The 27,471-nt window shown below is 40.8% G+C and overlaps 1 pseudogene; it reads right to left on the reverse strand.

Annotated features, from left to right (window-relative positions):
* Positions 1–26,595, reverse strand: part of LOC120558308 — a 41,287-nt pseudogene extending 14,692 nt beyond the window's left edge.
* Positions 26,596–27,471: the final 876 nt, after the last annotated feature.

A 27,471-nucleotide genomic window follows, 5' to 3' on the forward strand; every position in this document is an offset into this window, starting at 1 on the left:
AATTACTTTCGAATTCTTACTACCTGACTATACTAAATTAGATAAAAGCTTCTACACTAGATGCCTATCTGACAGTGCTATAGCTAAATTTAAGGAAGATATTCCAACAGCATTTGACTCTATGTCATGCCTTAACATACAGAGGACCTTTATGTTAACCTCAGTCCCTCTCAAATTGATGCATTTGTAGACGGTGCTATGACCTGCCTACGGAGGACTTTAGACTCTGTTGCTCCCTGATGAGGAAAAGGAAACTAGTACCTTGGTATAACTCCAAAACTCGCAAATTAAAACAAATCTTGCGAAACCTCAAAAATAAGTGGTGTTCCACCAAAGTGGCATAATCCCGTTTGGATTGGCAAGAAAGTTTCAAAACCTATAGGAAGGCCCTAAGAAAGGCCAGATCAGACAATTACTCTTCACTAATAGAAGAAAATAAGAAAAGCCAAGGTTTCTTTTCAGCACTGTAGCCAGGCTGATAGCCACAGCTCTACTGAGCCATCTCTTACTCTAGCTCTAGTAGTGATGACTTCATGAGTTTCAATAATGATAAAATTATAACAATTAGAGATAAAATTCATCACCTTTTGCCCTCAACTTCTAACAGTTCACCTTTAAATGCAGGACAACTAGAAAGAACGACTATTCCCGACATATACTTAGACTGCTTTTATCCTATAGACCTTCAACAATTAATGTTAAAGATATCCTCAGCTAAGCCATCTACCTGTGTCTTAGACCCCATCCCAACGAGACTCCTCAAAGAAGTGTTACCCGTGGTTAACATTTCATTACTAGATATGATCAATATGTCCTTATTAACAGGTTATTTACCGCAGTCATTTAAAATAGCTGTGATAAAACCTCTTCTGAAAAAACCCACCCTAGATCCTGAGGTCTTAGCAAACTATAGACCTATATCTAACCTTCCCTTTCTATCCAAGATCCTTGAGAAGGTGGTTGCTAATCAGTTATGTGATTTTCTACATAGCAATAGTTTATTTGATGACTTTCAATCAGGATTTAGAAAGCATCATAGCACAGAGACGGCACTGGTGAAAATGACTAATGACGTTCTAACTGCTGCAGACAAAGGACTTGTCTCCATTCTTGTTTTACTAGATCTTAGTGCTGCATTTGACACTATTGACCGTACAATCCTGTTGCAGAGATTGGAACACTTAGTTGGCATTAAAGGAATTGCTCTAAGCTGGTTTAAGTCATATTTCTCTGATCAATCTCAATTTGTGAATGTTAATGATAAATCCTCCAAGTACGCTAAAGTTAGCCATGGTGTTCCACAAGGCTCAGTGCTTGGACCAATTCTATTCTCCTTATATATGCTTCCTCTTGGTAATATTATTAGGAAACACTCAATTAACTTTCACTGTTATGCGGATGACACCCAATTATACTTGTCAATCAAACCAGACGAAACTAGTCAGCAAGCTAAACTTCAAGCGTGCATTAAAGATATAAAATCCTGGATGACCTATAATTTTCTGATGTTAAACTCTAACAAAACTGAAGTTATTGTGCTGGGCCCTAAACACCTCCGAACCTCATTATCTAAAGATATAGCTACTCTGGATGGTATTGTCCTGGCCTCCAGCACTACTGTCAGAAATCTAGGAGTTATTTTTGATCAGGATATATCCTTTAACACCCATCTAAAACAAACCTCAAGAACAGCCTTTTTTCATCTTCGTAACATTGCCAAAATTAGGAATATCCTGTCTCAAAACAATGCTGAAAAACTAGTCCATGCATTTGTTACTTCCAGGCTGGATTATTGTAATTCCCTACTGTCAGGTTGCTCAAATAAGTCCCTTAAGACTCTCCAGCTGATCCAGAATGCTGCAGCGCGTGTTCTCACAAGAACTAAGAAAAGAGATCATATTTCTCCTGTATTAGCTTCTCTGCACTGGCTTCCTGTTGAATCCAGGATTTAATTTAAAATCCTTCTCCTGACCTACAAAGCTCTAAATGGTCAAGCACCATCATATCTAGAAGAGCTCCTAATACCTTATTGTCCCACTAGAGCACTGCGCTCCCAGAATGCAGAGTTACTTGTGGTACCTAGAGTCTCTAAAAGTAGAATGGGAGCAAGAGCCTTCAGTTATCAGGCTCCTCTGCTATGGAACCAGCTCCCAATCTGGGTTCGGGGGGCAGAAACTGTCACCTCATTCAGGAAGAACTTAAAACTCTCCCATTTGATAAAGCTTATAGTTAGGGAGTGAGGAGTTGCAGTGTCCACCTAACTGGCCCACTTGCTTCTCTTCATAATTGTTAGATTAATAATATATAACAAAAGTAGAGGGAGTCAGGCCAGCACAGCCCAATCCGGCAGGGGAGAGTTCAAAGCCCGAACAGAATACCTCTCCTTATGTCCTGTCTCTCTTAGTTACGCTGTTATAGTTCTAGACTGCCGGGGGACTTCCTTCCTTCCTTTGACACACTGAGCTGCTCTCTCCTCTCCCTTTCTATTACCATTTGTGTACATCCCGTCCCAGAAATGCTTGTTACTAATCCTAGCTTCTGGGGAATTTACTCCCCGGAGTCCTTATGTTTTTTCCCCCAGCGTATTTCCTTGGAGAACGTTGGCACCAAGATCTTGGTTGCAGCTGTCGCCGTGGTCCTGCTGCACTCCCTGCTGAGCTCAGTGGTGCCCTGCAATGTCATGCTGCATCCTGCTGAACACTGCTGCTTCCTGCTGAACCCTGCTGCTTCCTGCTGAACACTGCAGCTTCCTGCTGAACCCTGCTGCTTCCTGCTGAACCCTGCTGCTTCCTGCTGAACCCTGCTGCTTCCTGCTGAACCCTGCTGCTTCCTGCTTAACCCTGCTACTTCCTGCTGAACCCTGCTGCTTCCTGCTACGTCCATCCATGCTCTGCTGGGTCACGCTACATCCTGTAACGCCCTGCAGCACCCTGATATGACATGAACTACTACGACTACCATTTGAAGTCACTGTTCCATTATTAATGTGACTATTATCGCCACTGTTCATCACATCCCCAACCGGCACCGTCAGACACCTCCTACCAAGAGCCTGGGTCTGTCCCAGGTTTCTTCCCAAGAGGGAGTTTTTCCTCGCCACTGTCACACTGCTTGCTCTTGAGGGAATTACTGGAATTGTTGGAATTGTTGGGGCTTTGTAAATTATAGAGTGTGGTCTAGACCTACTATATCTGTAAAGTGTCTTGAGATAACTCTTGTTATGATTTGATACTATAAATAAAATTGAATTGAAAATTGAAAAACAGACGAGGCAGCAGCTGTTACTCAACTCTTTTCAACAGCTGCTACAAAACTTTCTTTATTCTTTTTTTCTGTTTGTTTCTCTTTCATTTCCCCTCCTTTGCTCCTCTCTTTCTCTGAACATGCCTTCTTTTCTTTCTGCATTTCTGTCCATCTTCCGATTTCCTTCCACTCATTTATCACTTTCTTTCTCTCATAATTGAATTTCCCTTCCTTTGATCCTCCCTCCTATCTTCCTCCCTCCATGCCAACTCGCTTTCTTCATTTTTATTTCTCTCTTCATTTCATTTCCCTTGCTCCGTCCTCGTCTAGAAAGAAATGAAGAAAGAAAGGGAGGGATGGAAGGACGTTCCCTGCCTCCATTCTTTCGTCATTTTTCCATCCACCTTGGATTTCCTTCAATCCCTTCATTCCTTTTTTTCTCGCTACCTCACTTCCTTTGCTGGTTCGTTCATTCCTTTCATTCTAACTTCCTTCACCTTTGTCCTCCCATCCTTCCTTCCTATCTTCCCCATGTTTCTTTCTCCTTCACTTACTTTGAACAAAAAACACAAAAACGTTATTCTTACTTGTCACAGACACACAGAAAGATGTAGGAAAATTATATTTCTGCATTTGACCCCTACCAGTTTTAGGAGCAGTGGACAGCTAACAGTATCCGGGGAGCAACTCCAGTGTCTTGTTCAGGAACCCTTTATCATGTGGACGGAGGATCCTGGGATTGAACCACCAACTGCTCTCACCACCTCCTCTCTCTCTCTGGGAGTCATTCAGTAACTTTGGCGAGTCCATCTCTGCACATTATCCTGATTCATTCATCTGGTCTAAAGAGGCTTTCTCTTTCAGTGGACCAATCAGTCGGACTTCCTGTAGCCGGGAAACGACCGCGGCTCTTCCCTGAAATCTTGCTGTGCTCATGCAGCTTTGTGTAATAAAGAGATACAGAGTGAACCGAAAGACAAGAGTGCTGATCGTTCCAAATGGAGATGAATATGTTTACTACTTCAGTTATCAAGGAGCAGGGCCTGAATTTAACTTTTTCTGCCTTTTTTGACCCTAGTCGATTTTAAAATCCACCTGCCAAAGGCTTTTTACCAGAAAATTTATTTTCCTCATCAAGGTAAAATACAGGAAATGCACAAGCATTTTTCTTGAACTTGTTAAGAAGACACATTTAAGTGTTTGTACCTGTGACTGGCTGGCCCTTGATGCTCCAGGTGATAGACAGGGTCTGTGTTTTTGTTTGTACCTGTGAGTGGCTGGCCATTGATGCTCCAGGTGATAGATGGGGTCGGGATGCCATCAACCTGACAGTCGAGTCGAACGGTTTCTCCTGGAGAGTAGAGCAGGTTCTCTGGCTGCTTCACCCAGTACGGAGAGGCTGAAACACAATACACAGAGACTTTAATTCTCACTTTCTTTTGAAAAACCTATTGATCACCATCAACATACGATTTGATTGGTAAATGGCTTAAAGTGAAGTTTTTCCATCTCCCTGTTCTCTGCTGTCAGAGACAGACTGGATTAAAACCATCGTGGCAGTGACTGTCTGTGTGTTTGTACCTTCCACACTGAGACCTAATGTTCGTACGCTGAGACTTAATGTTCGTACGCTGAGACTTAATGTTCGTACGCTGAGACTTAATGTTCGTACGCTGAGACTTAATGTTCGTATGCTGAGAGTAAATGTTTGTACCTTCCACACTGAGCGTGAAGCGGTGTGACGTGGATCCGTGGTCGTTAAAGGCTCTGCACTCGTATTCACCATCATCTTCCTCTGTGATGTTGTCGAAGCGTGGAGCCGGCGGCCGTAGTGGTCCACCTGGCTGCTGGTTTCCTCCAGGCGGTCGTCCTTCTTTGTCCATTCCACCTTCGGAGTCGGTCTGCAGACACAGACAAGATAAAAAGGGCAATAGAAGAACACAGATATAAAACGGTTTGTTTTGTTTTTTACAATGTTTTTATCACTTATTTTAATGTTTTGTTAACTTTGATGTCTTTGTCGTTTTTGTTTTACATTTTGGTCATTTTTGCTGTCGTTGTTTTTGACATTTTGGTCATTTTTTCAAGGTTTTTGTCACGTTTTTTGACATTTTTGTCACTGTTTCCGATGATCACAGAGAACGAGAGGAACAGAAGAACACAAAGAGAAAGAGAAGACAGAAGGGAAGAGTGATAGAAGAACATGGATCACTTTAGAAAGATATGCAGGAAATTAGAGTTGAATAAACACAGACATTCTTGTTAAAGATATAATATCCTGTTTCATCATTAAGATTATGACACTCCATTTGTTGCCATGGAGACTCCCAGGGGGCTGAGGGTAATTAGAGCAAACATTGAAAGAGAGGAGAGATAAAAGGATTTAAAATGATTAGTTTAAAGTTTTAATCTGAGCTCAAACTAATTTTCTGAGATAACAGAAAATTACACTAATGTGTGAATTAGTCAAAGCAGACATTAAATGGTCTTTACAGTACCAGCTCTGAGTACAAAGCCTGAGTTATGTCCAACTGAGCCCAAAGGGTGAACAGAGCACCTCATTGTCCAGAGAATTCACAGTGAGCGAGTGCAAGTGTTGATGACGTGTCATTCATGAACTGAAAGAAAACAAATATCTGAGGTTGAGAAGAAGAAGAAGAAGAAGAAGAAGAAGAAGAAGAAGAAGAAGAAGAAGAAGAATTTACACGAAGATGCTATAGATGGGAATGTTTATTTGGACGAGATTCAGGAACTTCTGTTGGTAAGCACCAACGCCGAAATCCTCAGCCAGATTTAAGTAACGTGAGACTTGGTTATTTATGACGTCTGAATGCGGTGTAATCTGCTGATTCATGTTCTGCCTCCTGAGCACTCTACTCAGGCTCCGCCCCTTGCCTAGTCTGAATCAACGGAAGTGCATTCACGGTACTGTTTTGTGTCATCAGTTAACTTCATTCAATATTGTATGTGGCGTTTTCTTTTGCGGGGTGCAAATGTTCCACCAAAACAAGTTCCTTCCTGAGACATCTGTACCCACTAACTGACAGACAGACAGACAGACAGACTAACACACAGACATCCTTACAGGCCTTTGGGGATACATTCAAGGACGACGCTGTGACCTCTGAGGGCCAGCAGGGAGGTGTGGGAACCCGCGGGATGGAAGAGGTGAGGCTTCCTGCCGTGAACCTCATCATTACCTGGAGAGAGGGAGAGAGAGAGAGAGAGAGAGAGAGAGAGAGAGAGAGAGAGAGAGAGAAAGAGAGTTCAGCACAATCTGAACGAGTAAATGTCCTTTATAACATTATACGGACATATGTTACCCTCATTAATATACTTGGGGTGGACAATAAGATGGAAACATCAGTCAGTTAACGCGTTACACCACATACAGCCTCAAACAGAGGCGGCGCCAGGGAGGGGCTAGGGTGTGCTTTAGCTACCCCTAGGATTGCCATAGCACCCCCTTAGCACCCCCAAGAAATTGCTGTGGTTTATTTATAAATAAATTAAAAATCGCTAATGTGTAAATAGTATAATTTAGATTTGGAAAATGAATAAATACATTAATAAAACAAACCGATTATTTTTAGGCTAAAAAAACACAGGTGATCGTATTCGGCCAAAGGGTGCAGCACCGCAGCACACATGGAACTTTTGACATTACTTCCGCAGTAACGTATTCACACAGAAGAAGAAGAGCTCAATATTTTAGGATTAGAGAAGTGAGTTTAACGCTAGCAATGGATAGTTTTTTACTCCCTACTACTACTGAGGATGCTTAACGTCACCCTGCTGTACATAGACCAGGGGATCGCACAGCCAGGCCACAGTGGGTGAGTCAGTTGATAGGGGTCCATATAAGAACTTTACTCTTATCTCTGTCTCGTAGAAGAGCATTACATTAATATGTTTTACAGAAATGTTAATAAATGGATGACCGAATCTAAAAGTATACAGCGCACTGGACATCGGTTTATTTTTGGTCCAGAAAACGTGTTTATGGGATTAGTTTTGTGACTTTAATTCCAAGCAAAACTTCTCAAGTATCAAACAAAAAACACTAAAAAATTAAAACGTGCAAACAAAACATTTGTGTAGTTGTAAACTATTGGTCTTATATTTGTTTGATATTATGTCCTTTTGTTTACAGTTCCCTCTGCTTCTTTCTCAATGATCAGTCTTTTGCTCTCTCCATCACGTTTGCAGTCATGCTCCCAGCTTTCTCCTTTGCGCTCCCTGACTTTTTGCTTGCGATTCTGAGACAGAAATCTCTCGTGGGCGGGTCTTACAGGGGTGCGTCCCCATTGGCTAATGAGTGTTAAGGGAAAGTTTGAGTGACAGCTCAGCCTCAGTGCAGGTAAACTTACGTTAGAGTCAGAGTCTGGTCTGGAGGACACACAAGCCACTCCACAGGGGATTCCTACAAGATTAATAAAGTGTAAGTATTGATCATATATATATATATATATATATATATATATATATATATATATATATATATATATATATATATATATATATATTATCTGTGATCTACGTTGCAAGTATGGTTACTAGACATTTGTGGTTTCGTTGTGTTAAGTTACTAGCTAGCTAGTAAAGCTGTTTAAGTTAGCATTTAACGGTAGCTATACTGCTAACGTTATCTAAAACTTGTAGCCACCGGCTACCTTACTGAGCTAATAATTTACCATGGGAATCATGTATTCTTCGTGAGACCTTACTCAATGGAGCTGTATTAATTATCGTCTTCTCTCTGTAGAGACCTGCAGGACCCGAGCAGAGCTACGATGCTCTCCCAGGTAACCTTAGGTTAGTAACGTAGCTATATTATGGTCTATTAGGAAAAATGATTATCCAGCTAACTACTAATTGTTGTGGTTGCTATTGGTCTGATAATACACAATGCTAGGGTATTGGTTGAGTTGTACAATGTAGAAGCTGTGAATATAATGTATTATATCTAGAGGTCGACACATACTGTACAGTACATATGCACTGCTTAACTGGTTCATCTTTATAGTTTTGTGCTAATCTTTACTTTCCTAGTTAAGACAAAGACTGGCTATCCTAACTCTAATTACATGTCTTCTGTTGCATTTGCAAGCAGGTCAGCATAAGGAAAATGTTCGTAGTGTTTTTAAAGCCTACACATTTGCTAATGGCTACTTAAAAGCAAGTTATTTTAATTGTAAATCACACAACCTTGGAAGCCTCAGTTATCAGTAAGAACTGTGTTACCATTTGATTTGTGTAAGAAACTTTGTTATAATTTTCTATCACAGCTCACATCAGGCAGCAGGCAGACCAACCAGGAGGACGAGGAGCAGCAGAGGGAGAGGAGCCTTTAGTCTCTCTGTGGAGGAAACACTGTGTGCGAAGGCTTCAAACAGCCAGGGTATAGACCAATAGCCTATGTATTGATCATATTTTGCTCAGATACTCAATTAACACTTACAATAACCTTTTTCTTAAGTTTTCATTGGTGTACTTGTAGTTTCTTAGTCCATTGTCAATATATCCTACTACAGTATACTGTCCTGTAATTTAATTTGTGTTTTTTTATTTTAAAATGCACATAATATATTAAAACATTTTTACATTCACCCTTGTCTGTTTGGTTCATTATATAAAACAGGAAATAAGGTTGAGACTATTATAATGCTTTATTTTTAGTCCAATATAAAACTTCACGTACATAATGGATATTTGAACATATTTTGCTGGGGCCCCGGTGGTAGAAGAAGCTGAAACTAATTATTTGCAGTACATCACAGGTCAGGGTCAGGTTTACATCACCAACAACACACAAACATACTGAGTAATTGGGTTATGTATATATTTCACATATTCAGTTTCACCTAAGGCAAGCTGTATTTCTCTGCTGACTTGTGCAAGAACACTTCTGAGGGAGGTGCAGGAATATCACACACAACTCCTGGACGCCTGGGATCATCTGGTCTCCTGAGCTCACTGATGGCCCACAGCTCCAGTCTGGACGACAGCCTTTTCTGCAGGACAGTTCTCTGAAGGGCTGGGATGTGGCTGTAGTCCTTCACTTCCTTGACTTCTTAAAGCTTGAAGTACCTTATTGGATGATAAAAAGTGTTTGAAATTAGCTCAATAATAAATAATTGTAATAAAGCCTGCACTCTAGAAAATTTTTTCTAGCTTTTCTGAACAATACTGGAACATTTATTTCTGGAATATTATTGATCACACTTTCTAGATTCCTACCTCCACGTTGACTACATGTGTAAAGTAAGATATGGCCAGCCACCAGGACACATGCACATCACATCAAACCATAAGGATCACTAAGCAAAGTATTTGTCAAGGGCCTGGTGTGTTAGTTAAAGTACATAGTTTGGACAGTAGTAACACTATGCATTAATTCTAAATATTGTTGACATTTACAGCGCTAAAAAATACAAAAAATACGTCCGTTATCTGCCATCTTAAGGTAGTGCAAAGAAAGAAGAAACAGTGTGTACAGATGGAACATTATCTAATGTATGTGTCGAACCCTATATATATTACATCCACAGCTTCTACATTGTACAACTTAACCAATACCCTAGCATTGTGTATTATCAGGCCAATAGCAACCACAACAATTAGTAGTTAGCTGGATAATAATTTTTCCTAATAGACCATAATATAGCTACGTTATAACCTAAGGTTACCTGGGAGAGCATCGTAGCTCTGCTCGGGTCCTGCAGGTCTCTACAGAGAGAAGACGATAATTAATACAGCTCCATTGAGTAAGGCCTCACGAAGAATACATGATTCCCATGGTAAATTATTAGCTCAGTAAGGTAGCCGGTGGCTACAAGTTTTAGATAACGTTAGCAGTATAGCTAACGTTAAATGCTAACTTAAAAGAGCTTTACTAGCTAGCTAGCTAGTAACTTAACACAACGAAACAACAAATGTCTAGTAACCATGCTTGCAACATAGATCACAGAAATAAATATATGAGCAATACTTACACTTTATTAATCTTGTAGTAATCCGCTGTGGAGTGGCTTGTGTGTCCTCCAGACCAGACTCTGAGTCTATAACGTTAGTTTACCTGCACTGAGGCTGAGCTGTCACTCAAATTTTCCCATAACGTTCCCTTAACACTCATTAGCCAATGGGGACGCACCCCTGTAAGACCCGCCCACGCGAGATGTTTGTGTCAGAATCACAAGCAAAAACTCAGGGAGCGCAAAGGAGAAAGCTGGGAGCATGACTGCAAACGTGATGGAGAGAGCAAAAGACTGATCATTGAGAAAGAAGCAGAGGGAACTGTAAACAAAAGGACATAATATCAAACAAATAAAAGACCAATAGTTTACAACTACACAAATGTTTTGTTTGCAAGTTTTAAGTTTTACCTTTAAGGTGACACTTTTTTTTGCTTGAGTTAGTGTTTTTTGTTTGATACTTGAGAAGTTTTGCTTGGAATTAAAGTCACAAAACTAATCCCATACATGTTCGCCCTCCGTGGCTTATTTAGATATATTAAGATATGACTACAGTATTTTAGTGTGTGTGTGTGTATGTCTGTGTGTGTGTGTGTGTGTCTGTCTGTCTGTGTGTGTCTGTGTGTGTGTGTGTGTGTCTGTCTGTGTGTGTGTGTCTCTCTGTGTGTGTGTGTTTGCTCACTGGGCAGCACGGTGAGTCTGACAGCGGTATCAGGGAGGATAGTTCTGGCTGCAAAGTACTGGGCGTTGCAGATGTAGTCGTCTCTGCTGTCGGTCTTCAGAAGATTAGAAAAGTAAAGGTTCCCGTTGAGGCCGACCATCACTCTGTCGCTCTGCTTGATATGCACCATCCCTAAGGAAAACACACAAATACACAGAGAGACATCATATCAGTTACTAAAACAAAGGATAACACAGAGATAAAGACACAGAGACTTCAGGGTAATTCAATTAACTTAATTTATCCGTCAGGAACTTTATCAGTGTTAAAGCTGCAGTGTGGGCAGAAGGGAAAGAGAAAAAGAAAAAAGAAGAGCTTCTTTTCTTGCACTGCAGGGTGACTTAAACATCGACAACATTCAAAAACATTCAACCTTTTTTATACTTTTTTATACTTTAACACTCAGACACGTTAGCTGACAGCTCTGCATTCATTAGTCTGAGTGGAAATGTTCTGCAATGCAGCACAGCCATGCACATCTCTCCAACAAGTCTCTCCAACAAGTCTCTCTAACAGGTCTCTCCATGAACAAAAAAGGATGGAGGCAATAACATCCTACAACGCTGTTCGGATGGAAGAGACCTTCCATCAAACAACTCTCCAAACGATTCCTCCTTCTCAGACTAATGTCCAGTCTAGGAATGAAGTCCTGATGGTCTTGCTAGAGTCGCTAGTGGTGCTCCCGTCGTCTCCATCGTCTCCATCGTCGTCTCTGTTGTCGTCTCCATTGTCGTCTACTCAGTCCCAGTCAGTGTTTTCACATCTGGATGCTGAGACTAAATCAAACCTGTTTGATATTATTCTAAGTTTGAAATCTTGGTAGTTAAATCTTCTAGTCGGAGACTAAAAACTCAGCTATTATGACAGATTGTCTTTAGATGTGAGCCAAACTGGCCAGAAGACAGGAAGTGGGAATAAAAGCCAACTCACACTTGTCCATCCAGTGGATGTTTGGAGGGTGGAGCTCTCTGGGGGGTTGTTGGACGAGCCATCACTCTTTTTCCTCCTTACCGCTCTTATGAACTTTCTGTTGTTTAGGAAGAACTGGCTGAGCTGGAACACAAAAACACAAAGCAGAAGATTTTAACTTTATACACTTCTACATGCAGCAGATTCAAACTTTATATACTTTAACATGTAGAGGATTATCAGTTAATGTTATATGCTTCAACATGAATCATCAGCAGCATGGAACCGAATCTGTTCTGTTGATTCAGTAAAGTCAGACATTGAGGATTTCCCTCGGCTCTTTTTAAACACAACAGTATGATCTCTGCTGCATTTGCAGCTTTTTCTCCAACAGTTTTGTTCAGTAAATGTCTCAGTAAGTCTGCAGTGAGTCAGAGCTCATCACTGACTACAGTTTTTTTACTCTCTCTCGGTTTGGTTTCATTCCGTGCAGTATTTATTGCTCCACAGCTGCTGTTGAACACTATTGATCTGAGGAAATGTCTTAATAACTGCAGAAGGGAGGAGGGTGTAACTCTCACACACAAAGCTAGGATCACTCAGAATGGGAGGGGAGTGAAATCAGAGACGCACTACATGTTATTCTACATCATTATTGGATAATCATTGGATGGGTCTTCATGTCCACCTGTCGAGAGTCAGAGATAGTTCTCACTCCGGGGGACATTTTACCCATGTTGCTATCGTTCCTGTTAAGTTGTAGTGAGTAAATCAAAATGAAACTGTGAAGGAGGATTGATCCTCTCTGTATCAGCGGAAAACATGTACAATGTTTTTGTATCATCCTTTCATGCCAGCAGCTATAGATCTGCAATGGGATTCTTTAAAACGTCCCCAGTTGTGTGCTCAGAGCTTTGTGGAACAGTTTTCTCTCTGCATGCAGAGAGAAAACTGCAGAACTCCCTTCTTTGAACACCTTTAAAGGTCTTTGACAATCTTCCCTGAAGGAAGCATGTGTTGGAATGTGTTTGCTTTGCATGCTTTTACTATTTCCCTTGGGTTGTTTTTACATGTTTTGTAATCAAACATGTGAACATGTTTTTATATGAAAGTGTTTCTGCTGCCGTCTTGTCTCTCAATGGGACCTTCCTGGCTAAAAAAGTAGTAAAAAAAAAAAATAAAAAAGCAAAGGGGACATAAAATGGTCAGGCAAATTACGGATCTTATTCAGCGGCACTCTGGCCCGAAGTGCCTTAAATCTGCGGACTAATCTCTGCTGTATGTCCCCGATCACGACTCCAAACTAAAAGCCTTTAACTGAGGAACCAGCTGCCGTTAGATATCAGACTGCTCCCTCCATCTCTGAGTCTGTTCTTGGTCACGTCTATATTTCTGTTTGTGAACGGCAGCGTGTTGTTGTCGTTGGGATGTTCTTCTTGTGTTTTCGTTCCTGTTTGTGCAGCACTTTTTGTCATCTGAAGTTTAATGTGCTCTAGAAATATGTAAGATAGATATATATATATATTTTTCATTTAACCTTGATTTAACCAGGTAGGCCGTTGAGAACAGGTTCTCATTTGCAACGGCGACCTGGCCAAGAAAAGTGTAGGCGTGTAAGACAACAAATAGTTTCACATTCAATACAGTACAAGAATACAGAATACAAAATGCTACATAAAGTGCAGAATTAGGGTCGTATCTTGCACTCACGCAATTGCCTTTGTACACCGACGCATGTATCGTTCCTATTTTGCACCCGACGCACAGCGGACTTGTCCCTCCACAGACGCATGTCGGCAAATTAGGGAATGTATTTGCGCTCCCGGGGGCGGTTCAGCGAAAAGAGGAGGCGTGTTCCAGCGCAAACGTTATATGATGCTATTTTGCAGTTTCAGAAAACAATCCCGCCACTGACCAGGAAAAACCTAGTTTAAAGTCAGTGGTGCTAGTCTAAAGTCAGTGTTGCTAGTCTAAAGTCAGTGGTACTAGTCTAAAGTCAGTGGTACTAGTCTAAAGTCAGTGGCGCTAGTCTAAAGTCAGTGGTGCTAGTCTAAAGTCAGTGTTGCTAGTCTAAAGTCAGTGGTGCTAGTCTAAAGTCAGTGGTGTTAGTTTAAAGTCAGTGGTGTTAGTCTAAAGTCAGTGGTACTAGTCTAAAGTCAGTGGCGCTAGTCTAAAGTCAGTGGTACTAGTCTAAAGTCAGTGGTACTAGTCTAAAGTCAGTGGCGCTAGTCTAAAGTCAGTGGTGCTAGTCTAAAGTCAGTGTTGCTAGTCTAAAGTCAGTGGTGCTAGTCTAAAGTCAGTGGTGTTAGTTTAAAGTCAGTGGTACTAGTCTAAAGTCAGTGGTACTAGTCTAAAGTCAGTGGCGCTAGTCTAAAGTCAGTGGTGCTAGTCTAAAGTCAGTGTTGCTAGTCTAAAGTCAGTGGTGTTAGTCTAAAGTCAGTGGTGTTAGTTTAAAGTCAGTGGTGTTAGTCTAAAGTCAGTGGTGCTAGTCTAAAGTCAGTGGTGCTAGTCTAAAGTCAGTGGTGCTAGTCTAAAGTCAGTGCTAGTCTAAAGTCAGTGGTGCTAGTCTAAAGTCAGTGCTAGTCTAAAGTCAGTGGTGCTAGTCTAAAGTCAGTGCTAGTCTAAAGTCAGTGGTGCTAGTCTAAAGTCAGTGCTAGTCTAAAGTCAGTGGTGCTAGTCTAAAGTCAGTGCTAGTCTAAAGTCAGTGGTGCTAGTGTAAAGTCAGTGGTACTAGTCTAAAGTCAGTGCTAGTCTAAAGTCAGTGCTAGTCTAAAGTCAGTGATGCTAGTGTAAAGTCAGTGGTACTAGTCTAAAGTCAGTGGTACTAGTCTAAAGTCAGTGCTAGTCTAAAGTCAGTGATGCTAGTGTAAAGTCAGTGGTACTAGTCTAAAGTCAGTGGTGCTAGTCTAAAGTCAGTGGTACTAGTCTAAAGTCAGTGGTACTAGTCTAAAGTCAGTGCTAGTCTAAAGTCAGTGATGCTAGTGTAAAGTCAGTGGTACTAGTCTAAAGTCAGTGGTACTAGTCTAAAGTCAGTGGTACTAGTCTAAAGTCAGTGCTAGTCTAAAGTCAGTGGTGCTAGTGTAAAGTCAGTGGTGCTAGTCTAAAGTCAGTGGTGCAGTAGATGTAAAGTCAGTGCAACTAGTCTTAGCACAGGGTACTAATTTTTATTTTTTACGAGGGTCCGTCAGATAAACATTCATGTTATTCCCTCACCGTCAAATACCGACGAAAGAAAAAACCGCCCACCCGCCCCTTAACTCGAAATCTGTGACAGTTATTATTGGTATTTTGGCCCAATAACCACTGTTTTAATCAACATTATTCACGAGATATTATCATGGTTTTTATGTATTTATTTTAATGTTATTATTTCGGTCTATTTCGGCCAGGGAAGCTGGGTTGCTTTTTTGTTGATTTATATTTTTTAAACTATAACGCTACATCTATCAACATTTATTTAGATGTTATCATGGTATTCATTTCTTTATTTTAATAATATTATTTCGGTCTTATTAACGGTAAAATATTACAGTATATGCTGTAGCCTAATAGGCTACAGAACATTACGATATGATCCTAGCAGGACGCATTCAAAGCCGATATCCTCCAATGCAATGCGGCCGTTCATTTCAAAGAATCGGGCAGCGATCAGCGGGTCTTTAACGCCAGGATCGCTTCAATATACATATATACAGTCAGTGGTCAGTATCACTTCAATATACATATATACAGTCAGTGGTCAGTATCACTTCAATATACATATATACAGTCAGTATCACTTCAATATACATATATACAGTCAGTGGTCAGTATCACTTCAATATACATATATACAGTCAGTGGTCAGTATCACTTCAATATACATATACACAGTCAGTGGTAAGTATCACTTCAATATACAGATATACAGTCAGTGGTCAGTATCACTTCAATATACATATACACAGTCAGTGGTAAGTATCACTTCAATATACATATATACAGTCAGTGGTCAGTATCACTTCAATATACATATATACAGTCAGTATCACTTCAATATACATATACACAGTCAGTGGTAAGTATCACTTCAATATACATATATACAGTCAGTGGTCAGTATCACTTCAATATACATATATACAGTCAGTGGTCAGTATCACTTCAATATACATATATACAGTCAGTGGTCAGTATCACTTCAATATACATATATACAGTCAGTGGTCAGTATCACTTCAATATCCATATATACAGTCAGTGGTCAGTATCGCTTCAATATACATATATACAGTCAGTGATTGTGTCACCAGCAACAACACGTTGCTCAGTTTTGTTCCAGTAAGTTATGAACCATAATAACGTTTAAACGAATCCGCGGAAAACTCCGGAAGTGACGTAGTACGTCCCGCTCAGCGGATACAAAGATACAAATATATAATATTCGTAATATTAATGTTTTTTTCTAATGTTGTATTTGAGGAGTTAAACAATAAAGATAGTTATAATAATAAAATACAGTTTCATGTATTTGTCTACGTTTAAACGAATCCGCGGAAGTGACGTGGAATTCCACACCTCGTCTGTGAAAGAATGTTCCACGTTGTACGTGAGAATTTACACAATAAAATACTAATAATGAAAAAACTGTGTTTTATATTTAGCACTTTGATTTGCCTTATAGTGTATAAAAAACCTACAGTGGAGTGTTTAGAAATACAGCCTAATGGCTTGTTTGACTAATTTCCATTTGTTTTGAATTGTACTGTTGTGAAAAACAATAAACTATATACAAAGAGAAGCATTTTTTATTTTATTTTCCATGCATAGTTATTTAAAAACGCAATTTTCTAATTTTGCAGATGATGAATATTAATAGCAAAGACTAAAGGGGAAAAACATGAGTATATTTATGTGTGGAACTTAGTTTGATTTAAAATCACACTGCATTATTAGTTGTTTTAAATAAATTACTTTTTTGAAATATCAATTTATGGTAGGCCTAACATATTAATTATTATATTCAGAAGATGATCCTCATATCAATCACCGTGGTTACAGCTTGTAGCCATCCTAACCTTTGTAGCCTTTACTGAGACTAGCTTTTCAAAATTAAGAAGGGAGTTTTAGGAAGCATTTTCAGGAAATTAAAAGGATAAGCAGATTGTTACCGAGGTTTTTGTTCACAGAGTAAGATGTATAAAGCTTTGTTTGGGTATGTATACATATACAACATGTGTTTTGGCATTTTTGGCACACTTCTACCTCAGCCCTACTGCACAAAGACAAAACCATACTCACATTCATTCAACCATTTCACAAGCTGAGAAAAGGGTCATGACATGGGTCAGAGCTGTGGTTCCCAACCTTTTTTCCTTGGTGCCCCCACTACTCATGTCTAAGAAAAGCTGACACCCCCTTCACAGAACAGTTGAGATAACTCTCGAGATAGAGCTGGGTCAGAGGATATCAGAGGTCATAAATGATGAACCAATCCATCGGCTCTGCTCCTATAGGCCCAATGGTGTTCATATGGACAACACCTTTGGCTGGAAGGCCCGTGTTGAAAGTGTGTGTAATCATTTAGAGCAGACACCCACGATGAATCAGATGGTTTATGTTATACAAGGCTGCATTACAGAGCATATTAATATGACTGTCATGAAGGTTGTGGAGAGGAATAGAAACCAGTCTCTCCAGGCAAGCACACAGAATATGGTCTGCTCTATCTTTATTCTCCATGCCAAGTATTAGCTCTTATCCTCTGGCAGAAGATATGGGTGAACTTAACATTTCTAAACTATAAAAACGTTGATGATGATATAGGCCTAATATGGACCTTCCTCAATTAAAACTTTAAGTAATGTTACTTGACATTGAGGGTGTGCAATAGCTTCATGATATGAAGCATGGTTGTGTTGCTCTTGTCACTGTTTGTGAAAGATGAGCAATAGATTGTTGCTGTGTGATGTGCTTCAGTCTAGCCTATATCACTTTGTTCATGTTGTTTTTTATTGTAAGTATGTCAGCTGTATGATAAAACAATATGTCAAGTGTTATTTGTGAAGCATTTGAACTCAAGGCAAATATCCCTCTGGACAATAAAGTATCTCCTGCTAAGTGGTCTTCATGATGTGTAAAAATTAAAACGTTGTCGTAGGACTATAGCAAACACATAGTTGGAAAGGTCTCAACCTGGAGAGTAACATATGTCAGTCTGGAGAGGATACATTACTCCTGCTTTGAAATATTGACCTCTGAACCTTGAACCCAGTACATGTATGAAGGCCTGTCATTTAGCAACAGAAGGTGCTACACACATAAGACCAGCTGTTATAGAACTCTGGACATCAGCTATCATGTAGCTATGGTCACCAAATTGTACCTACTGTAAGCACTGTCAAATATGGTAATAAGCTATTTTCACCTATTTAACGATTCGATTTTTAAAATCTGATGACACCAGTGTGTTCTCCCTCGCAAAAAACCCCAGGGTGTATCCAAAATTATACACTGCCAACTTCTACTTATGAGAAATATACCAATATACTTTAAAACTACAACTCCCATAAGAAACGCCACAGAAGCTGTTACAAAGCTTGAGCACTTGTAGTTCTTCCCGGGGGTGGGGGGGACTCGTCGGGCTCCTCTTTCTGTCTGTCCGCCGTGAGATGGCGATTCCATTTCAGATTGAGGCGCCCGCCCGCGCCCGGCCGAGCACAAGTTATGAGACAAATACATGAAACTGTATTTTATTATTATTGCTGTCTTTATTGTTTAACTCCTCAAATACAACGTTAGAAAAAACATCAATATTACGAATATTATATATTTGTATCTTCGGTATCCGCTGGCGGGGCGGTTACCTCGTCACTTCCGGAGTTTTCCGCGGATTCGTTTAAACGCGTTATTATGGTTCATAACTTACTGGAACAAAACTGAGCATCGTGTTGTTGCTGGTGACACAACCACTGACTGTATATATGGATATTGAAGTGATACTGACCACTGTATATATGTATATTGAAGTGATACTGACCACTGTATATATGTATATTGAAGTGATACTGACCACTGACTGTATATATGTATATTGAAGTGATACTGACCACTGACTGTATATATGTATATTGAAGCGATACTGACCACTGACTGTATATATGTATATTGAAGTGATACTGACCACTGACTGTATATATGTATATTGAAGCGATACTGACCACTGACTGTATATATGTATATTGAAGTGATACTGACCACTGACTGTATATATGTATATTGAAGTGATACTGACCACTGACTGTATATATGTATATTGAAGTGATACTGACCACTGACTGTATATATGTATATTGAAGTATTACTGACTGGTATATATATGTATACTGACCACTGACTGTATATATGTATATTGAAGTAATACTGACCACTGACTGTATATATGTATATTGAAGTGATACTGACCACTGACTGTATATATGTATATTGAAGTGATACTGATCACTGACTGTATATATGTATATTGAAGTGATACTGACCACTGACTGTATATATGTATATTGAAGTGATACTGACCACTGACTGTGTATATGTATATTGAAGTGATACTGACCACTGACTGTGTATATGTATATTGAAGTGATCCTGGCGTTAAAGACCAGCTGATCGCTGCCCGATTCTTTGAAATGAACGGCCGCATTGCATTGGGGGACATCGGCTTTGAATGCGTCCAGCTCGGGTCATATCGTAATGTTCTGTATTACAGCATATACTGTAATATTTCACCGGTAATAAGACCAAAATAATATTATTAAAATAAAGAAATTAATACCATGATAACATCTAAATAAATGTTGATAGATGTAGCATTATAGTTTAAAAAATATAAATCAACAAAAAAGCAACCCAGCTTCCCTGGCGAAATAGACGAAAAATAATAACATTAAAAAATACATATAAACCATGATAATATCTCGTGAATAATGTTGATTAAAACAGTATTTATTGGGCTAAAAATACCAATAATAACTGTCACAGATTTCGAGTTAAGGGCCGCGCGTTTTTTCTTTCGTCGATATCCGACGGTGAGGGAATAACATGAATGTCTATCTGACGGACCCCCTCGTCGAAAAATAACATCAAGGGTACCCCTATTTAGTTGAAACTTGACGCCAGGGTCCTTGACCATGCATCATACATTTGACGAGTAGGGAGTGAGACTGTGTTGTAAAGTCAGTGGTGCTAGTCTAAAGTCAGTGGTGCTAGTCTAAAGTCAGTAGCGTGTTATTCAGATGCTATTTTAGGGGCACATGCTTGGCCATAATATAGTTTGTGCACAACAAGGGTAAATATTACTGAAAATGTGCTTCAGGTGTTTGGCTAGATCAGGAGGCACTTTACAGTACAGTCCTCAAAAAGTCCCAGCATTCTTTGTGGCTTGTTGTGTTTTACACATTTCCATGAATCATGGATTTGTTGATGACATAAATAAGGAAATATTAGAGTGGCAATGCGCGATGTGCTCCTGGTGGAGCGGGTGGACGGAGATGGAGTGGGGGGAGGAGGAAGGGGCACAACAGGAGCAGGTGGTGCGTTTGGAGGCCCACGCTCCATGGCTGCAGCAATCCTCTCCAGACTTGAGGAGATGCGCCCGAGAGGCAAGCAGCACACGCCGCACCCGCCAAGACGGCATTTATTTACTTCATCCGGACCGACAGCTCCCGCTGGCGTGCGCCAGGCAAATTCGCCGTTATAATAGCAATCCGCCACGGAACAAGAGCGCCTGCTCTTAAAGGGAATGTGAGATGACGCTCTGATTGGTTTATTGCACGTTACGCCCAAACCACACCTAGCTACTTCAGACCAACTCATTTAAGATTTGCGACGGGCACAAGAGTAATTTATCCCGCCGGTATCATAGCAACAGCGCCCGAGATCCGCCCACAATGCTACTTGCGTTTCACATTTGATACTTGCGTTTCAGATCCTTAAAATAGGGCCCTAAGTGGGCAGGTTTTGGGACTGATTGGTGGGGTTGCTGTGGACAAAGTCCACACGGAGATAAACTAGTAAGAGCCAATGAGGTTTAACCATGTATCAGCTCATTTACATTTAAATAGCTCACGTTACTGGATCGTGTTAACAGTTAACTTCATTTAATATTGGATGAGGAGTTTTCTTTTGCGGGGTGCAAATGTTACACCAGAACCAGGTCCTTCCTGAGACTATTTATCAGAGCCACCGTCGCTGCGTATGGAGCTTAGCGCTGCCCAAGACCATTGGGATTGGTTTAAAGAAATACAGACAACAAAGTGTTTTATTCTCCTCTCCCAGAATGCATCTGTGGTGTCTCACCCTCCACGATGACCCGGATGCTCTGCGTCACGGCGGTGCCCAGGCTGTTGGAGGCGTAGCAGCGGTACAAGCCTTCATACGAGCTGAGAGGAACCTCGTCTTCGGCTCGCAGCGTCCCGGACCCTGTACGCTCCGAGCCGAACGCCTCGCCATCCTTCACCCAGCGGAAACTACACAGCAGAGGAGAAAGAGATTCAAAGACACATTAACAGTCAGAGAGAGAGAGAGGATTCTCCGCAGGATCAAACATAAATGTCTGTTACAAAGAGGACAAAGATGCCAACGTAGTAAACACATACAATTTAAAATAATGAAAGTGAGGTTTAAATTAGAGAGAAGAGGAAGTCAGGGAGTAAGTCAGAGAGGACAGAAGAGAAGAGGCAGGGAGGGAAGGAAACAAGAGAGATGATTTTATCAAAAGAACATTCATCGCTATGCCAACAGAAAGGCGAGACACACATACACAGAAAAACACAAATAGAAACACACACAGAAACACAGAAACACAGAAAGACTCTCTCAGGTGTACATACGTGGGCGTGGGGTTCCCAGAGGCCTCACAGGGCAGGTTGATGTCTTCTGTGGAAAAGGCGGTGAGTGATACCGGCTTCTGTGTCAGGACCGGAGGCTGCGGGACTGAACACACACACACACACACACACACAGACACACACCCAGACACACACACACATACACACACACACACACACAAAGACACACACACAGACACACACACACACAAACACACACACACACACAGACACACACACACAGACACACACACATGCACAGACACACACAGACACACATATTGGTGATTTGTTTGTAGACAGACAGCGATACAACAGGAGATTGTGATTCTGCCGTCAGACACTGGTTCATCGTCATAATATAATAAGTTAATTTGATATGGAGCCTTTTACAGACAAAGTCACAAACTCACATGATACACATTGGTAAAAATACAGTAAGATCCAACAGAAAATAAGCAAGGAAAAAATAATTGAAAGACCAATGAAAATCCTTTAAAATATTAAAACCTAAAACCCAAAGTTACAAACATGAGTCAGAAGTGAATTTAAACAAATGTGTCTTCAGCTGCTTTTTAAAAGCTTCAACAGAGACTGCAGAACGTAAGACAGTAGGAAGGGCGTTCCACAGCATCGGAGCCACCGCTTCAAAGGAACGGTCACCTTTTGTTTTTAAGTGAGTGCGTGGGACCACCAGTAGTCCCTGGTTAGAAGACCTGATAGTTGTGTATAGATGGAGCAGGTCTGAGATATAAACAGGTCTAGTCCCTGGTTCGAAGACTTGAGAGACCTGTTACTAGTGTACGGATGGAGCAGGTCTCAGATATAAACAGGTCTAGTCCCTGGTTAGAAAACCTGAGGGACCTGTTAGTAGTGTATAGATGGAGCAGGTCCGAGATATAAACAGGTCTAGTCCCTGGTTAGAAGACCTGAGGGACGATGGAAGTCAAACATTTAAGCTATTCCAACACTTTGTCAGTCTCTTCCGGGTTAAAAGAGACATACAGCCGGATGTCATCTGCATAGAAGTGATAACAGATATCTCCAAATTGGCTAACTATATATCCCAGGGGAAGCATATACAATGCAAATAAAATCGGACCTAACACAGAACCCTGAGGCACCCCACAGGAAAGGGCAGCAGTTTCTGCACAATAGGGACCAAGTGACACAGAAAAACTTCTATCTGAAAGATAATAGGTGGACCAATCCATGGCGCTCCCTGAGATACCAATCCAGTGCTTCAGTCTTTCAAGCAAAATGTTGTGCTTACATCCAGCAGCACCAAAACCAAGCATTGACCCACGTCAGAGGACATTAATAAATCGTTGGACACTCTAAGAAGAGCGGTTTCTGTTGATTGTTTCTGACGAAGCCAGATTGAAATTTGTCTAAAATGTTGTGTGTATTCCAGACAGCAGTGAGCTGTTTAGCAACAATTTTTTCTAAAATTTTGGAAATCAAAGGCATCTTGGAAATGGGCCTATAATGTCCAGGCATTGATGTATCCAGGTTGGTTTTGTTTAGTAATTGCTGAACAACTGCATGTTTTAAATACTAAGGGACACAACCAGATTGCAGAGAGCTGTTGAGTATAGAGAGAACCCAAGTACTCACAGACCCAAGAACATTGTTAAACAAGGAAGTTGGTGTAATATCTACTGGGCTCGAGGAAGATTTCATACTGCTGACCAGATCAGTGAGTTCTTCTAGCGAGATCGGACCAAGACAGTTCAAGATTGGAGGCCGGATCGAGTGAACCGAATATGGAGTAGTAGAGAGGATTACGCCATCACTCATTTTATTTCCGAAGAAAAGAGAAAGTCACTGCAGTCCTGATTTAAAAACACACACAGCACTTCAGGAGGAGCAGGATTGACAATGTTGTTGATGGTTTCTAGAAGGACTTTAGGGTTATGTTTACTGGAAGAAATAAGGTTAGAAAAGTAAGATCTCCTAGCCTCCTTAACCATGTTGTTGAATTCAGTCAAAAGGTCCGGTGAACATGACACAACAAGGAGAGTTACTTACTGTTCCGCACTTTGTCTGTTCGTCCAATCAAAAGCAGGGAAAGAGACTGAGAGGAAACAGGTTAAAACACACACACACACACACACACACACACACACACACACGTTAGAAACACACACATGTTAGAAATGTAAAACACACAAGAGGTACATTCATCCATATACTTTGAGGTACATCCATATACTTTGAGGTACATTCATCCATATACTTTGAGGTACATTCATCCATATACTTTGAGGTACATTCATCCATATACTTTGAGGTACATTCATCCATATACTTTGAGGTACATTCATCCATATACTTTGAGGTACATTCATCCATATACTTTGAGGTACATTCATGCATATACTTTGAGGTACATTCATATACTTTGAGGTACATTCATCCATATACTTTGGTCATGTGATCACATCCAGAGGTTGATTCTGTGATCAAGGAGCTTAAATACGTTACATTATCTTCTTCGTACTTTATTCTGAGTACACAGTGCGTTTACACTGATGTAGTTTGTCCAAAGTCAGCACTGCGAGTCCCAGAATGCAGCTCTCCAAACGGTTTGAAACTTGTTAAAGTGGTTATTATTGAAACGGCGAAACACAAACTATACAAATGTAATAGATACGTGTTTTTTTCTCCAATAAGTACCACTCTACTGCCATCAGTTAGTGAGAAAACAAGCCGGTCGGACGAAATATATGCACTACACAAGTGAGTATAGACAGTATTTGAAATATAATTGTATCATCTAAAGGGATTCTCTTTCCTCTCTCTGTTTCCGGACACAGAATGGGCTGCGTCTCATCGATCCATTTACATCTTCCCCCCCTCCCTCTCCCTACCTTCCTCCCTCCTTCCCTCTCTCCATCCCTCCCCCTCCCTCCATCCCTCCCTCCCTCCCTCCCTCTCTCTCTCTCTCCCTCCCCCCTCTCCTCTCTCTGCCTCTTCAGATCTGAAGGTCGATCTGAAGGTTGATCTGAACTCGACTCCTCCTCTGGGACGTCCCAGCTTATCTGGTGACCTTTGACCTTAACCGCCAAGACCACAGTTCTCTCTAAACCTGATTGTCTGGGGAAATGTGTTTGTGTTTGCACTTAGGTAAATCTGTTCAAATATTACGATTCTCCACGTGCAACATTTCAGGTTTTCAAACAAAGACCGGAGCAAACGGACAGATGAACTAGACAAGAAGAAGAAAAGATGCATCACTAACAAGTACTTCCTGTTTTCATTAATTTCAGCGCGGAATGAAGATGACCTTGCAGACACTTGAACACTCTCTGTAAATTATTTAGCGGGTCTAGACCTTCTCTATCTGTAAAGTGTCCTGAGGTAACCTGATCTGATCTGTCCTGATTTGATTTAATAGATTTGGATAGCACACCAAATTGTTTTTCATAATCAAATTCATAAAGAAAAAAGATTGTTCTTCATGACATGAACACCTGTTTCCTATCCAATCCAATCCAATCCACTTTATTTGTATAGCACAATTTTAACAAACACAAGGTTTCCAAAGTGCTGCACAAAAGATAAAACAAAGTAAATAGATAACACAATAAAAGCAGAGGTACCCACTATAAAATAAATGCAATAAAAAACAATTTAAATTGAATTAAATAAGTAAACATCAATTAAAATATGCAAATATGCAAATAACATCAACACTCTACCTGGTGTTAAAAGCCAAAGAAAAGAGGTAGGTTTTAAGAAGAGTTTTAAAATTAGACAGAGAGGAGGCCTGTCTAATGTGCAGAGGCAGTCCGTTCCAACGTTTTGGAGCTGCAACGGCAAACGCTCGATCCCGTCTGAGCTTGAGCCTAGCTATAGGCACCATCAGGAGCAGGAGGTGGGTGAAAGTCTTGTGTTTTCTCCTTATCTTCTTCAGGACACAAACACCTGTTTCCTGGGTGAAAGTCTTGTGTTTTCTCCTTATCTTCTTCAGGACATGAACACCTGTTTCCTGGGTGAAAGTCTTGTGTTTTCTCCTTAACTTCTTCAGGACATGAACACCTGTTTCCTGGGTGAAAGTCTTGTGTTTTCTCCTTATCTTCTTCAGGACACAAACACCTGTTTCCTGGGTGAAAGTCTTGTGTTTTCTCCTTATCTTCTTCAGGACATGAACACCTGTTTCCTGGGTGAAAGTCTTGTGTTTTCTCCTTATCTTCTTCAGGACACAAACACCTGTTTCCTGGGTGAAAGTCTTGTGTTTTCTCCTTATCTTCTTCAGGACATGAACACCTGTTTCCTGGGTGAAAGTCTTGTGTTTTCTCCTTAACTTCTTCCAGGAGACGAACACCTGTTTCCTGGGTGAAAGTCTTGTGTTTTCTCCTTACCTTCTTCAGGACATGAACACCTGTTTCCTGGGTGAAAGTCTTGTGTTTTCTCCTTACCTTCTTCAGGACATGAACACCTGTTTCCTGGGTGAAAGTCTTGTGTTTTCTCCTTAACTTCTCCAGGACATGAGTCAAACATCCGCCCCCGACCTTACGACCCTACGAGGATCTTCATACAGCAGCAGTCAACGTGCTGCTGAGTAATAAATAAATAATAAATACTAGAATACATACTGATTGCAGTGCTGCACTTTCACAGATATTGTTAAATGTGTCGACATTGAGGATTTTGTTTATCACATTGCATTTCTTTGTGAAGAGCGAGAGAGACAGGTATGGGTATGGGTTAGGGTTAGGATTACTCACAGTCTTTGGGGATGCTGATGGCAGCCTGAGCCAGCGGCGGCATGGACAACAGCAAGGACAGAGCGAGGAGGAGGAGGAGGGGGAGGGCGGGGCGGCACGGTGCCCTGAAACCCATCCACTGACGCTGTGACACACACATCTCTCAATGTCGGATGCAGCGCCAACCCACCAGGCACACACACAAACACACAACTACAACCCTCTGGAGACAGAGAGAGAGAGAGAGAGAGAAAAGAGAGAGAGAGAGAGTGTGTGTGTGTGTGTGTGTGTGTGTGTGTGTGTGTGTGTGTGTGTGTGTGTGTGTGTGTGGTGTGTGTGTGTGTGTGTGTGTGGGTGTGTGTGTGTGTGAGGTGTGTGTGTGTGAGTGTGTGTGTGTGAAGGGGAGGAGGAGGGTTGACCCGAGAACAAAGGAGAGATGGAGGGGAGGAAGGACAGAGAGAGAGAGAATAAAGAAAAGACATCATTAATATCATCAAACATAAATCATCTCAACAAGACAAACATTAATTTACTCCAATGGGATATCTGACTTCATGTTGACCTACAAAATAAAAACACCTCCAAGGTAGGTGTGTGTGTGTGTGTATGTCTGTGTGTGTGTGTGTGTCTGTGTGTGTGTGTATGTGTGTGTGTGTGTGTGTGTCTCTACTGCTGTCTCTTTACATACTACTCTCTACTGCTGTCTCTCTTCATACTACTCTCTACTGCTGTCTCTCTACATACTACACTCTACTGCTGTCTCTTTACATACTACTCTCTACTGCTGTCTCTCTTCATACTACTCTCTACTGCTGTCTCTCTACATACTACACTCTACTGCTGTCTCTTTACATACTACTCTCTACTGTAGTCTCTCTACATACTACTCTCTACTGTAGTCTCTCTACATACTACTCTCTACTGTTGTCTCTCTACTACTCTCTACTGTTGTCTCTCTACATACTACTCTCTACTGTTGTCTCTCTACATACTACTCTCTACTGCTGTCTCTCTACATACTACTCTTAGTCTCTCTACATACTACTCTT

Source organism: Perca fluviatilis, chromosome 5, assembly GCF_010015445.1.
Source record: "Perca fluviatilis chromosome 5, GENO_Pfluv_1.0, whole genome shotgun sequence".
NCBI lineage: Eukaryota > Metazoa > Chordata > Actinopteri > Perciformes > Percidae > Perca > Perca fluviatilis.